The 15,478-nt window shown below is 39.4% G+C and overlaps 1 pseudogene; it reads right to left on the bottom strand.

The window, feature by feature from the left end:
- Positions 1 to 2,977: 2,977 nt before the first annotated feature.
- On the bottom strand, positions 2,978 to 15,368 carry LOC140245983 (A disintegrin and metalloproteinase with thrombospondin motifs 1-like; annotated as a pseudogene).
- Between the last annotated feature and the right edge of the window lie 110 nt (positions 15,369 to 15,478).

The raw sequence follows: 15,478 nt of genomic DNA, 5'->3' as shown, positions 1-15,478 counted from the left end.
ATTTACATGTAGTTTTGAACATATCATTTACTAGGATGCAGGTACGTAGGAGAGATAAAATTGGAAACTAAACAAAGGGAAGGATTATCATCATGATAGGCAGGATTTAGTTTCAACCATTGGCTGATTGGCTTGATTGAGTAACATTTGTATCCACTCACTCTACGGCATAATAACAGCTTTGTTGGATCGGTTTGCTCGTCATCACAATCCATTTCATGAATGGCATTAATGCGATTAGACTCCTCCTGCAACCATGGCGATGCAAAAAAAAAAAAACCAAACAAAAAAAAAAACCATGCAGTCTGCTGCCACTCTGGTCGCAGCATGGTTTCTCCGAACAAACAAAAAATGCAAACATTACGACCCGACAAGTCAACCAGCTTACTAAGTTTTGATATTACAAGCAAAAGAAGACTGTCAGATTTTGTCTTTTCCAATCTCATTTGTCGCACACCATGACACACAAACACACATGGGTATTTCTCTTGCCGTTTCAATGAGTCAAATGAACCGTAAGTCTAAAGGAGTTGGGTGAAAGGTAGAGCTGAGCCAAACTTTTTTTTGGTACATATATCAGGATCCGAGCCAGTGAACGGATTTACATCTAAGTCTGCCTTTGACAATATTTTAATGAGCTTTACTGAAATGAGACACTGAGCATGGCCGATCCATCCAGCAAGTACCCACCCTACCCCTCACACATATTGACAGCCATACTTCTTGCCATACAGAGACTATAGCTCAAGCCTGTCTATGTGCTACAAGCTCTACAGTTATTCTTATGCAAAGAAAAAGCAAAGAAACAATAACAACAATACTCCTCTCATCCTCTCTCTCACTCATCGGATCTTGAGAGTCACTAACCGTCTACAGAAGGTCTCTGCGAAGCCTTTCATGTTTCTTTAACAGAGTTTATACTCCCTGATACAAAATATAAACTGCCTGCATTACAGAGGCTTTTTTTCCTTCTTTCTTGTATTACTGTCTTTCTTCTCTCGATTCCCCCCACCATAGATAGCAGTCAGCCTTTTTGTTTGGCGCGGGGAAAGATTCACCAAAGCCACCGAAAGCCACCTCACAGAGACACATGGGAGATTATCCCCAGTCTTCGGTGAGAGAATGGGGACTAAATTTATCCTCAAGGCGATGAGATCTCAAGATGATCCCAATTCATTCAGACTTCACTTGATGACTCATGAGGTGTGAAAGGGGAGTAAGTGACAGGCGACAGAAAATGTCCTCTCTACACACTTGACTTGCGCAGAGACAACGGGGAGGAACTCATGTGGCTCCTGTTTTGGGGTCAGTTTTCTACTGCGGGGGCCCGTTTCATGAAGCTTGTTATCAGTGACAACTGGCACATTTCTATGACAAATTTGCTCTCAGCCAATCAGATGCAATGATTTCAGTAGCTTGTCACATCCATGACAACTTGTCACTGATGACAAGTTTTATGAAACTGGCCCCAGGTCTGTCACTGGTTGTCACTGGTCAGAGGAAACACCACTAAACTGGTTTTTCTTTCTCCAATCTGGTTTAAGCTTAGATCATGTTAAGGACAACATCACTGGTTTCCCCAAGTCTCAAAAATGTATGGGTCTGGTCAAAGCTCACAATCAGATGTGCTGGGGGGAGGGGATTAAGTATGCATTACACGTATATTCAAAATAAAGTAGAAAACATTGAAATATCATGACACAGAATATTTAAGGCCTGTGGGATAAAAGTATAAAACTACCAGCATAGCCAAAACATATTGGAAACATCAATAGCAAACATCTCTTCAAAAGCAAAAATCACACAAACACAGAAGCATGCTTGAAGCCTTTGCTAGTAGCATGGGGATACCATGGAGCAGGAAGGCTGGCCTGGCTTTGAATATATTTGAGAATCCCCACAACAAATTGTGCATAGCTTTATCACTGATCTCTGTGCAATAACACATAGAGCCGAAGAATCTTAAAGGGAACACAAACCCAAAGAGCAATGTGGATCAAGTAAAAGCAGTAACATCAGTAGAACACATCAGTGAAAGTTTGAGGAAAATCGGACAATCGATGCAAAAGTTATGAATTTGTAAAGTTTTGGTGTTGGAACCGCTGGATGAGGAGACTACAAGAGGTTATGACGTATGAGTGGACAACAATATAAAGAAAATATAAAAGAATTTCACAAAAATTCACTTTTATAGCAAAATGAAAGAGTACTTGACTGGCCGCTCTTAGAAAGCAGGGGGAATAAGTGCTACCCCTAACATGATATGTCAGTATCAAGTTGATGGAATATGTAATTTTCATGAAAAATGAATTTTTTATTGAATTTCCTTTATATTTTCTTTATATTGTAGTCCATTCATACGTCATAACCTCTAGAAGTCTCCTTACCCAGCAGTTCCAACACCAAAACTTTAAAAATTCATAACTTTTGCATCGATTGCCCAATTTTCCTCAAACTTTCACTGATGTGTTCTACTAATATTACTGCTTTCGTCACTCAGTCCACATTGCTCTTTGGGTTTACGTTCCCTTTAACGGAAGTTGACCATCACTGATGCCCATAAAGCTTCAATGCACGTATTCGCTGACCGGTGCTATCCATGGTTTTTTAATGTAGCCTGATGGGCAGCAAATGAATCGCATCCATGAATCTCCTTGCTACTGGGTCTTTAACAGGAAAGTGTATAGGAGGGCATCTCCTCCTCACACATCTGATAAAATAGGACACAACTGACAGTCACAAGAATCTCTCTCTCAACATTCATGAGCTTCAAAACCTGTTCTCCTTCAACATATACACATACACAGAATATATTGTACATTGTATCACTACAGGGGAACTTCCAAATTGTACAATCATGACTCCCATTTGTACCCATTACCTCATACACAAAGCAGACAAGCCTGAACACTTGTCAAACACATCATACATGCTAATGATTTCTAGACAGATTTTTGAGTAAAGCCGGTCTTCCTTTTTACCAAATGTGAGACATTTGGATTGTGCTTGCATAGAGAAAACAGAAAAAAATAAAAACACCTACCTGACACGCCGCATCCACCTGTTGTGTTACGTAGATGGGTGTGTGATGGGGGTGCACTTGTGTAGATGACATGGGGTTTAGTGTCCGTATCCACCCCATGACTATTCGTGCCCCCCTGGGGTTCAATGTAGAACTGTGTGCCATTGTGTGTGTGGAACATACCAAACTATGTGGAAAAAGAGACAGAAAAGAGAAACATTGTAATATCAAAATATGCAAATGCCTTGAATTGAAGAACATGATATATTTCCACACTGGCTAATATGCCCCTGTTCATCTGAAGGCATTTGCAAATATGCACTCATCAAACAAATTAAAATAGAATTAAAAATATATTCTGATATGACCGATGTGTTTTCATCCTGAATCAAGATACCCATAGCTTCATTTACAAATGCTATCAAAAAGCACTTTGACACACTGCTTCTATGATATATAAAAGGAATTCAAACAGATGTCATTTTGCTGTCAGTCAATCACTAGAAACATATTAACCTAAAATTGACATAACACCAATCTGATGTGAACAGCATTCTACTTAATGTAATTTATTTCTTTGCTCAGGTTAGTCATAATAACCGCACTCCCACCTCCCTGATTTGTTTTTCAGTGCGCCTAGTCATGCTCATCAAAACATAGCCGTCAAAATCCTCTCCAAACTTTGGAGTTCCATCACCATAGTGAACTCTTCACACCAATACTCGCCATGCGGAAACCCAAGAGTTGGAAATGGATCTCCCTCATTCAAGAATAGCTGTGTTCAAACAAAGGCAGGACTCGGCTTCGTTCACACCGCCGGTTGCGATTCGACGGCACGATTTACGAGTGGCCAGCCAAGTGTGCTGGAGCCGAACTCCCGCCACCCTGATTCCTGCCAATTTGCTACGATCATACCGCTGCCATACAATGGTATCACATATCGCACATCATCAATGTTGCTCGAGGGTCCATAAACAACGCCCCTATTGTACAGCCCTGAGAAGCCGGAGAGAGAACAGCATGCATCAGTGGAAATATCTCCAGACTTTCAACTTGTACACTCAGACTGCATTTTACACACGATGACAATTTGTCAACAACATCTGGCCATGTGTAGTTTGGTCATATAGTGCAATTAGCTCTTTTTTTCTGATAAGAATTCAACTTCTGACATACCTTTACACCCCTGGGTTCATCAAAATGTGAAACAGGCCCAGACGCTACCTGTAACACCTGCCTTGGTCTCCTAATGATAATTTTCACAGCATCTTCAAAACAGAATCAAAAGTAAAAAGGGGGGGGGGGCAAACTTAGGGCAATTTTTCAACAACAAATTGTTGCACCAGGGTTTTATTAGTTGACCAGTTCAGAGATACAACGTGTTGTACCAGTGAAGTGGAGATGCATGGTAGCATCACAATCCGCCCAAACCCAAAATGATGGGGATTTGAAAAGGGAGGAAACCTGAGCTGTGCCACCCAGCCTCCATCATACCTGACCTTTGACCTGCATTGAAAGTTATCCTAAAAGATTCTCTTCCTGTCACTGTCTTCATTCCTCCAAAGTATATATACAAGACTAGCATGTAGACAACCTGTCTGCACCCCTACAGAATGGGTCTTTCCAAGTCATGGTTTAGAAACAAGTTTTAAAGACACAGGGAAAAAATATTGAAAACAAGGCATGTATTGTTAAAAAATCCTCTGGAATATTAATCTCTTTATACATTGATAATCATGGAAAAAGAATCCACATGTCAAGCATACAAATCTAATGTTACCCTCGAGGGTATAGAATGTAGGTCTAACCTTTGTTATGACAATGTGAAAAAAAACCTATAATATCATGACAGAACATGAAATATGTAGCCATCATATATCATATTGAAAATGGTGTTCGTAGAGACTTCAAAATCATTATGAAACTTTCGTTCATGGGATGTGAGGATGCTTTGAAAATACATAGATAAATGCATCAGCAAATGGCAAAGAACTACTTCTTACATTATACTGACTTGATACAAGTGTACATGCTAGAAGATGTAACATTTCGTTGAATTATTCCAAAACAACTGATAACAGTCAATGAAGATTTCATTTCATGGGGAGGGGATGATTACCGAATGCCCCGCCCTGTGATTGAGGTTGCATCAAACTGGGCTTCCTGAACAGATGTTGGCAGAAAGAAGCCCAGTCTTTGGCCATGAGCCTGTCCAAATAAGGAAAATTTCTCTGGATTTAAATCAGAAGACAGAGTCCTCCTCTAAGCCAGCAATCTGTGCAGCCTAGTAACTCCTGCTGAAGGTTTAATCCCTTGCCTGAGAAAGAAGGAAAGGTAATATGCCCAAAGCTCCTAGCTCTGGCTGCAGCTGACCCACTCCTATTCAACAAGAGGCTAAATACAGGTTTGTGGGAAGAAAGCCAAAAGGGAGCATGTTCCCATCACAGAGGAGTTCATCAATTGCTGATTGAGAACCAAAAGGGCATTCATAGTACACATGCCACTGTGTTGAGAGAACAAGCAACTTCTTGAAACTTACCTCAGAAGTACCTTGTTTAGGACAAGAAGACAACTTGTCAAACCCCCTGAGGTACCTTGCTTGGAACAAAGAAGGCGAGGTGAAGAAGGCAAGGTGAAGAAGGCAACTTGTTGGAAGTTGCCTTCTCACTTCATCCTACAGAAGATGCCTTGGCAAGTTTCAACAAGTCCCCTTCTCATCACACATCTCAGCATCAGTAACTGTGATAACATATTTGAGTGCAATGGAGTTCATCTTCCTGGTTGGGAACCATTATGACATAAACACTCCATGATATCCAATGCCCTTTTGGCTCTGACTATGACAGCACATTAAGTTGCATTTATGGAGAAACTTTTTGAGTCTATGAATTTTTGAGCTAGTGGCCAATAAAATTTTTCCGGTGAACATACTGTACAAATGGCAATTCCTACAATGTAGAGGCTGCAAAGTCTGGATTCCCGTCTTCCTGTCATTCTGTGACAATCAATTATGGTGAATAATTGTAATCCTCCATCAAAGAAGAACTCAATGTCATTTTCAATGTTTGTTTGGGATCTTTTTAGTATTTCTTACACACAGGCTTGTCAGTGGTATAAGGGGAATCCCTCTTTGTTCTCATTGTTGTTTACAATCCTTTTTTTTTCCTTCCTTCTCTCTCCTCCACAATTCTTTGTCACGCCCTCATTCTACCTTCCTTTCATTGTCCCTCTTTACAAACAAATATTTTCATTCAACAAATTGCATGTTTATTTCACAATGTAAATACAAATATTTCTGACATGAGTGATTTTGCAAACACGCAGTGCCTGGGAGGTGCTTGAGATATTTTTGTCAATATTCTGAGTCACAAGGACTTCTCTTTGTTTAATTTTAAATGTTTGTTTGTTATGGGTCTTTTTTTATGTAATGAACAGTTATTCACAGATAAAGTGGGTGACATAGGAAGGGCTAGAAGCCTATAAAGAAGGTATTTTAAATGCAAGCAGCTGACCCTGTCAGGAAGTACTCTGTAGCCAAAGTCAAATATGACAGCAATTGACATCCGACAGTGTACTTGTCACTTCCTTCCATTGCAGTCTGACTGGGACCACACGCACCTTTGATTCTCATTTTCTCATCTTCAAAGTGTATCACTACCTTGAAAGTCAACTTTGTGGCATGGAAGAAGCACTGTTCTAATAATGTTTTCTGACAAAATGTAAGCATGAAGCTCTCTACAAGTAGTAACAAAGTTAATCTTCAGGGTATTGATACACTTGAATGTCTTTTTTTTTTTTTGCACTACACCATTTCTTTGCCTTTTAGACACAAATTCCTCCTGCTTGTCTCTATTGGTTCATGCTCCCCCCCCCCCTCTTTTTCTCTCTCCCTCAGTGTCCTAACCAATCTGTCACTAAAACATTGTGAATGTGATGTCTACAAAGGATGACCAGGTATGTAAAACTCAGTTCCTGCACATGACAGGTAAAAACACATCTTTTCTTGTTTTAAATCTATCATATGAATTATGATTTTTTTAATATTTGATTAATCTATGAGCCTACTTATCTGCCCCTGTGTCCACACTTTTATCCCTACTGCTCTAGACCTATATGTTAAATGCACACTCCTATAGTCAGCCATTTTCATGATCTTTTTTTGTATGTACATAAATATATTGATTCACATGTACATAAATCTATTGATTCACACGTACCTTTGCTACATTATTTCTTGATTGTAAAGTTGTATCACACTATCATTGATATAGTATCACAACAATCATTTCAGCACCATAGTGTCACAGTCTCACATTCTACAAATCTTCTGCCCTATCCATCTCTCCAATTTTACATTCCATCTGCCCAAGACAATCTATCCCCCTTTTCAAATCCCCTCTCATCTCGTTGCTTCTACCATGGAGGTATAGGAAAGAGACTCTCCTCCTTTCTACCACCTTCTCAGGCTCCACAATGTCATACCATCTCCCAGGCATGACTCACACCTTGTATCACACTTTGACCCCAACCCAGCATTTGACCCCTGACTCCAGAGGAGCAAGGAACCCTGGGTTTGCCCCCCAACACTTGGTGCCTAGACATCACCAATAATCTGACCTCTAAGCTCCAAGACTCGGCTCACCATCGAGAAATCCTTGCTTCATTTCTTGCTGGCCTTTCTCCCGGGCCCTCAAAGTGTTTTCACCACATGTACGCATGGAACTAACTCTTGCTGAAGTCTTGAGCAAAGTCAATTTGGTACAATGTTTTCAGTACTGTGTTTTTCTCATTCCTCTTGCTGCAAGAATCTGCCGTGCCACTTGAATTTTTTCTTCTTTTTTCCTTCTTTGTGCTGGGCCAAATGCACAGACCTTTGTTTGTTTGTTTATGATATTGCAGATGACAGCATTTGTCACATGGATTGATCAATATCTACTTTTTTATGTCTGCAGCAGTTGAAATTTTAATGGGGTGCAGATTCCATAAAGTGTCCACACAAAGAATTATTCCACATTTATGACACATGTGCCCTTGATAAAAGACGATAGACTACAATGTTTTTCAATCAAATCTTACTACATAGGCCTATATATAAAGATCTGTTGTGGCAGTAAAATTAGTTCAATGTTGAAAAAAAAAAACTGTGTAAAATTGTTATAAATTCTTTGCTGCAACACACTGTTGCTGATTTGTTGCTCCAATTTCAAAATTTTGCATTCAAACCAACCTCTTCTTCAAGGGTGATTAACTTCCATTCTATGAAGGAGTCGCTCATTCTAAATATTAGTCAGAACTTCTAAAACTGACCTCACCTTACTGTCCTTAGGGCCAGCCACATCAAAAGGTTTCACCTTGATACCAATGCTACCTTTCAATCTGGATGCTAAATCTTCCAGGAAACATCATCTCCAGCGTGGTACAGATTCAACATATACAGATCAATAAAATAATACCTTGGAGTATTTGATTGTATAGAAAGCCCCAGCTCTCTCCCACAAGAACAATCTTCCCACATATTTGCCTTCTAACTGGGATTTGCGGTTGTTGCTTTTGTTTATTTTATAATAAGCAATGTTTTGCATGAGTAGGTAACAATCACCCCCAAAAAAAGATACATACATGCTCGAAACAAACAAGGAAAACAGAAGCCATAAGAGTAACGCATAATGATTAGCATGAAAAATAAACAGATCAAGCGACATTGTCTCTACATGAAATGCTTCTCCACCCCCCCCCCCCACCCATGATGTAACACACCCCCAACCATCCACCCCCACATATCCATCTCCATTCAATAATTCCCTGCGTCATACTAGTACCAGCTCCTGGAAGAGCTTTGGCTTCCGTCCGACTCCCAAAGACCTCATCTTGGGTCACGCTCGGGTGAAATCCTTCATGGAGTATCTCGGTAATTCCAAAACAAAGGCTATTTCCCCCTGGAGAGATGGATTGGCAGATTTTTGCAGAAAAGCTTTTACACCAAAGGTGTTGGAAAATCATTGGGGGTCATCAATTGTCACCTTCTTTTTGTTTGTACAGTGAAACCCCGTTATAACGAGGTCCGTGGGACCGGCGATATTACCTCGTTATAACCGGTACCTCGTTATAACCGTACGCATCAAAAACAAAGAAAAACATAAGCACGACATCGGAATATACCCATCCTTTGCGTTGTTATTACACAATTATGGATCGTTATTATTGAGATAATAAAGGGAAATTATTTGTGAATTTTTACTAGACGAAAAAGTAGGGGTTGAAATGAGATAATTCTTTATTGTAATTCTTGTATGTTAATTTTTCCTAACACCAGCGCAAATAGAGTAAAATACAGGCGTTGTTTACCATAACTTGCGAGGTATTTTTACGCTGTTGGTGCCCAGCGGGAATGCGATGATTTCATAAATCATTTCGGCTGTAATCTTGTACAATATATGATCCTTGCGCTCGGAGGGATTAAAAATGCGTTCTTTATTTTCTTCCGAAAATCTCTTCGCGTTTTGTACATCCGTTCTTGAAAAATATGCGACAGGATTGAATGTGGAAGGTTACGTTGTGATGCTTTTTACGCAAATCTATACCATATACTGTAGTTCATTCTGAAAGAAAGAAAGTTATTGTGAAATGCAGTGTTAAAATTGTGATAATGAACAAACCCAGATCTATTCAAACTAATAAATACGTTTGTTTCTTTTTCTGATTTAGGTTAACATGCTTATTCAACTATTTTTTACGCTACTGTCACCTAGCGAGATCGCGATAATTTCAGAGTAACATACATGCGTTATTTACCGTTAACTTGAGAGTTATTTTACGCTGTTGGAGCCCAGCGGGAATTCGATAATTTCATGAATCATTTCGGCTGTAATTTTATACAATGTATGATCGTTGCGTCCGACGGGATTAAAAATGCGTTCTTTATTTTCTTTTGAAAATCTCTTCGCGTTTTGTACATCCTTGAACTGTTAAATGCGTTTGTTTCTTTTTCCTAACACCGATTAAGGAGGTTGATCGTTTCAATATTCAACTATTTTTACGCTACTGTCACCCGGCGAGATCGCGATGATTTCATTAATTATTTCGACTTTAATCATACACACTCATATTTAAATTATCATTTGTTAAATAATGATGAACAAATCCAGATCTATTCAAATTAATAAATGCGTTTGTTTCTTTTTCTGAACACCGATTAAGTAGGTTAACATGCGTATATTCAACTATTTTTACGCTACTGTCACCCGACGAGATCGCGATGATTTCATTAATCATTTCGGCTTTAATCATACACACTCATATTTAAATTATCATTTGTTAAATGATAATGAACAAATCCAGATCTATTCAAATTAATAAATGCGTTCGTTTCTTTTTCTGAACACCGATTAAGGAGGTTAACATGCGTTATTCAACTATTTTTACGCTACTGTCACCCGACGGGATCGCGATGATTTCATTAATTATTTCGGTTTTGATCATCCACACTCATATTTGCTAAGCAGCAAAAGAACTGAAAGTCGGAACTAAAAATGGAAAGGATATAATAATGAGTTGCACACGCATTCCAATTGTCCATTTTTGGCCACAAGTGTCGCTACATGAAAATTTTTTGAATGCGTTATCTTTTTTAATTCTCGTTGCGGTGTGGTCTGCCCTAATATCACGCACGCGTATCTCGCGGAAAAGAAAATCGAATGATTATGTTTAATGATTTATTAGGAACATCGGAGACATTTCTGTGTCTTATCGCGTGATTTAGAAGAAAACATGGAAGGAACGGTTCTCTGCAAAACGGAAAAAGACGTGGATAGCGTGATTTCGGTTTTCAGGGTTTCGTTTGTCGCGTGTTTGAAAGCGGCAATTTAGTCAAGAAATGGAACCTCGTTATATCCGATCAAATTGCTTATGTTTTTCTTTATCATGATGCACCGAAATTGTCCTCGTTATAACCGGAATCTCGTTATAACCGAACTCGGTATAACCGATTCGTTCTGCCATAGGTTTACACGCAAAGGAAAACGGGACCGACGCGATCACCTCGTTATAAGCGGTTCCTCGTTATAACCGAACTCGTTATAACGGGGTTTCACTGTACTCACTAATCTCGCATAAGAGTGGTTCATGGGGAAATATCCAATGTAATCTGCAATTAATGTGAAGGTGTTGTTCGTGGAATACACCCTTGAAGTACATGGCTGCTACAGGGATTAACAGTCATGGCAGGTCAGGTGAACTTTTCATCATTCTTGAGCACAGTCCTGATATCAAGTTTGGTGGCAGGGAAAAAACATGAAGTGTACACAGCAACTGAAATTTGAAGAATTCCCACATGACACTGCAAGGTGATATTCTGAACTTGTCATACCATATAGTTCAACTTAATAAGATACTGTACGAGCTGAAATTTTCCCGTACAGATATTTTCGCGCATTGCTACTTGGAGGACATTTTCGCGTGTTGTCACGGTTGCCAGGGTCTAACTGAACTTACCTATTCACGCGTTGTTATTTTTGCGTGTTGTTATTTTTGTGGTTCAAAGGCAATTCACAAAATTCGCGAAAATTTCAGTTTGTACAGTATTATGGCACTCAATATCTATCTTATCTATCTGTAACACATACACACACAGGGTATTACAAACCAATACCCCACCCGACTGAGGCAAAGGAGTTCTACAATATAATAGATTATGTACATCAGTCCTCACTCATGTAGAGCATGTATGGTATGAGGTACTTTCTTTGCAATGCAAGGGAAGAAAACAGTCATCAGAATTAGTCCTCCAGTGTGAGGGCCAGAGGTGAAAAATAGTCCATCCAGTTTGAGTAGGCAGTGGCCACTGGGATTGGATGGAGGTAGTCCGTAGGTCACATCTGGACACCACTTGCTGACTTCTACCATGACAGTCTCACGACTGCACCACTAGGGGTGAGTCAGCTGGGGAGGGTATCCTTTTGTGAGCCAGTTTGTGGTTGTCCTGTTCTCATTGTGTTTTAATATTCACTGCCTAAATTTCTCCATTCTACCAGAACTTTGTGTTCTATTATAAAAGAATATTCCAGATTAGTATAATCTCCACAATCTCAAAACCTTTAAAGAGACATGGTGCTCATTTTAGAATAAATTTATGTCTTTTCAGTAAAGTTCACAGTGTATAATGGGTAATTCATACAATTGAGCAATTCATGCTTCAGAACATTATTCTCTTCAGAAGGTTGAGCAATTCGTGCTTCAGAACATTATTCTCTTCAGAAGGTTTATCACCAAAAATATGACCAAAAAAAAAGAGAGTTATCCTGACCATCTTCAGCCATCAATAATACACAAATGTATAGGCCTATATTAAAATGCAAATCGTATGTTTGTATACCTCTGAAAGGACTAGAGTTTTCACTCAATTCACTAAATTCCATTGTTGAATATTCTATTAAAAGTGGGAATATGAAAAATTCCATGTTACTTACACACATACATACAAAATTCAGTGTTAACAGGACAACGGTGAAGTGTGACAAAACCCCTGGTGAGGTATATTTCTACAGTGTACTACCCAGTAAATTAACCCGTTGAGGACCGGCTGATTTTGCTACAACACGCATTTCCCATAGACACTTGTCCGGGTATACTCGGGACTCGTACTGAATGGGTTAACAAGTGCTGCATAATCTGCAATCATAAATCTTGAACACTTTACTATTGGTATGTGCACCACATACACTGGAATGTTTCATTCAATGTTGTGCTTTAAAATTTATATAAATTAAGTAAATTAATTGAAATGATGAGCTAGTAGTCTTGGAAAAAATTCCCAGCAATGTAGAGCCTACAGCACTGAGTGAACTACAATACTAGCTGGCTACACAGCCCTGGATATCTCGCCCTCTCTCCCTCCCTCACTCCCGCTGTTCCAGTGATTCCCTCACACCATGGGCATTCATACAAGTCCTCTCTGACAGGAAGTAGGCAGGTTGAATCAATTCTACTAACTGAGGGGAAAAAAAGTGGAGGGGGGTGGGGAGGTAAAAAAAAAAAAAAGAAGGGGAAAAGGAGAGAGAGAGAATGGGAGAAGCTCCCCGTGCTGGTCAATGAGAAGCCAGCTTTACCTGTAGGGTGCTTTTAACATCTATTTGAACTGTGCATGGAGGTATGTCACCGCATCATGCCTAGTCTGGTATTGTATACCACTGATGCCTATACGATGTGCAGCCCAGACCTGTCTTTGTAACTCATTACAATGCGAAGAACCATTGCACTTTAATGTCTCGACTGAGAGAAGATGACAGCATTCACTAAAAACTCCTGCCTATTAGAGTCGTAAACAATATGCAACTCCCTGCTACCTAATATCCCGTAGGAACAGCAAAGGTGTGTGCTTGTGTGCTTGTTTGCCTTGGTTATTCTTTCGAGATCTAACAGCATCGCATTTGATGTAGGCCTGTAGTATCTGATGACAGGGGGTCTAAAATAAGACTACGATCTATCCAAGGTGTGTTCCAGGGCACTGCTGGTAGAACTGCAATAAAGTAAACTGATGTCCCACAATCCAGAAATTGCAGTCTCGACCAACTCTGGCACCTTTGGTAGGGTCTCTGTTTGGGAGGATGATCAAATTCAATATCTTTCCCAGTATGGATGTATCGACAATAAAGTAGGTACTATTAAAGAGGGTATAAATAGTGATGATAAACTTCACCTCAAGCTTACCACCATATCATCTAAATAATAAACAAGACAAAATCATACACAAAATTACTAAAAGCCCAGTGACAGTGATGTGCAAATCAATTCATTTTCGCAAATCTGATTATTTTTGTTGCTTTGTTTGTTTTTCTTCTCTTCTTTCTTTTTGTGTCTTTGCAGAGGGGCATTGAAACACCACTATCTTTATTGTGGTGTGGATGAACCGTACATATCATGCACTCACCATTCCACCACACAAGCTGACTACCACGTTCGATTCCGGGTGTCCATTCACATTTCCAGCGTAAAAACAATGAGTGCTACTATCCACATCATGAATATCCATCCCGTCTCCCGTCCCGGACACGTGGAGATTGAACGATGGCGCTATAAAGGATGCATCCCGATCCAGACTCAGATAGAATTTCTCCCCGAAGGCCTCCACGAGGTACTGGGGCGAGTGGGGCTTTCTGCTGTCCTCCCTCTCAGAAAATGTCAGGCTTCTCTTCTGAAAATGGTGTTGTCCTCTATGCACGTTGCCCCTCTCCAACAGTACAGGTGAAACCACTTCGTACGATGTCCATTCTGGCCTATGTAAACCTGTCATTATGCAAAGAAGACAATCATATTTTACTGGACAATGCTTACCTATAAACATTTATTTAAACAGCTTTGACCTAGAGACCATGACATCCTTTGCAAGAAATATGCTCATACCTTTTAAAAGTCATTCAGTGAATATTCGAGCATCCTATTCAAATCTAAAGACCTTTCTCTAATAACACTCTTAACAACAAATTATTGACAAAATAAAATGCAAATGTAAATATCGAAGCACACACATTATCATCAGTAGGCCCTATACCTCATCAATTGTCTCGCCTTTCATTCGTCTCCTGATGATGTCAGCTGTAGCAATGTGAAGTGACAACATTGAAAATCTCTCTCATCAAAATATGCATCACTATCTAGAGCATAAAAATGGGGGTAGGGATTTAATGTTAATATTGACAATGCCAGCACTATTGACAAAGCAAATAATCACCATGAGAGCTTTTGAACTCTGTTATCAACAAAGCAATGAGATTAGAGGAATCGTGAGAAATGGATTCGGACTAGTGTTACGCTGGCCTGTTTCCGTACCGGTACTGTGAAATATGAAGAGAAGAAACTGACTTTCAACAATCTTTCATCTATTTGACATTCATTTATTAACAGTCAGTGAATTGGGGGATGCTGTCTAAGCTTCATGTAGAAAAAATAATAATTCTAGCAATAACAATAAAAAAAAATGACTGTCTAAATGAAACAATTGCTAGTTTTACAAGGCAATCAATGTAAACTTACCACATTCAGATCAACCACAAATGTTCATGGATAAATGTTTTTACTGTGATCCAATACACAATCCCTACTTCATTAGTTGACAAAAAATAGGATACTAACGTTAGGATAAGTAGGAATGACACAGACAGTTGCAGTTTGTCACCAAGGATGTTTGCTTGACCTAGTAACTACAAGTAAAATATACAAATCAAAATAGCGATTCTTATGTCAAACTTACCATCAAATTTACCGCTTGATTCCGATACATGTACAAAAAGAACGTATCCACAGCAAAAAATAATCCAACACCACGCAAACTGTATTCCTTTCATGATTACACCAATTGTTTTCCGCACTGCATACTACACTACAAATTCGCCCATTCATAAACAATCCTGCCAAGAGGGCCCTGCCTGGTTCACAATTACTATTACCGTCGTGTACAACTAG

This window comes from Diadema setosum, chromosome 2, assembly GCF_964275005.1.
Source record: "Diadema setosum chromosome 2, eeDiaSeto1, whole genome shotgun sequence".
NCBI classification, from domain to species: domain Eukaryota; kingdom Metazoa; phylum Echinodermata; class Echinoidea; order Diadematoida; family Diadematidae; genus Diadema; species Diadema setosum.
The sequence above is the reverse complement of the archived record's forward strand: the minus strand, read 5'-3'. Positions and strand labels throughout refer to the sequence as shown.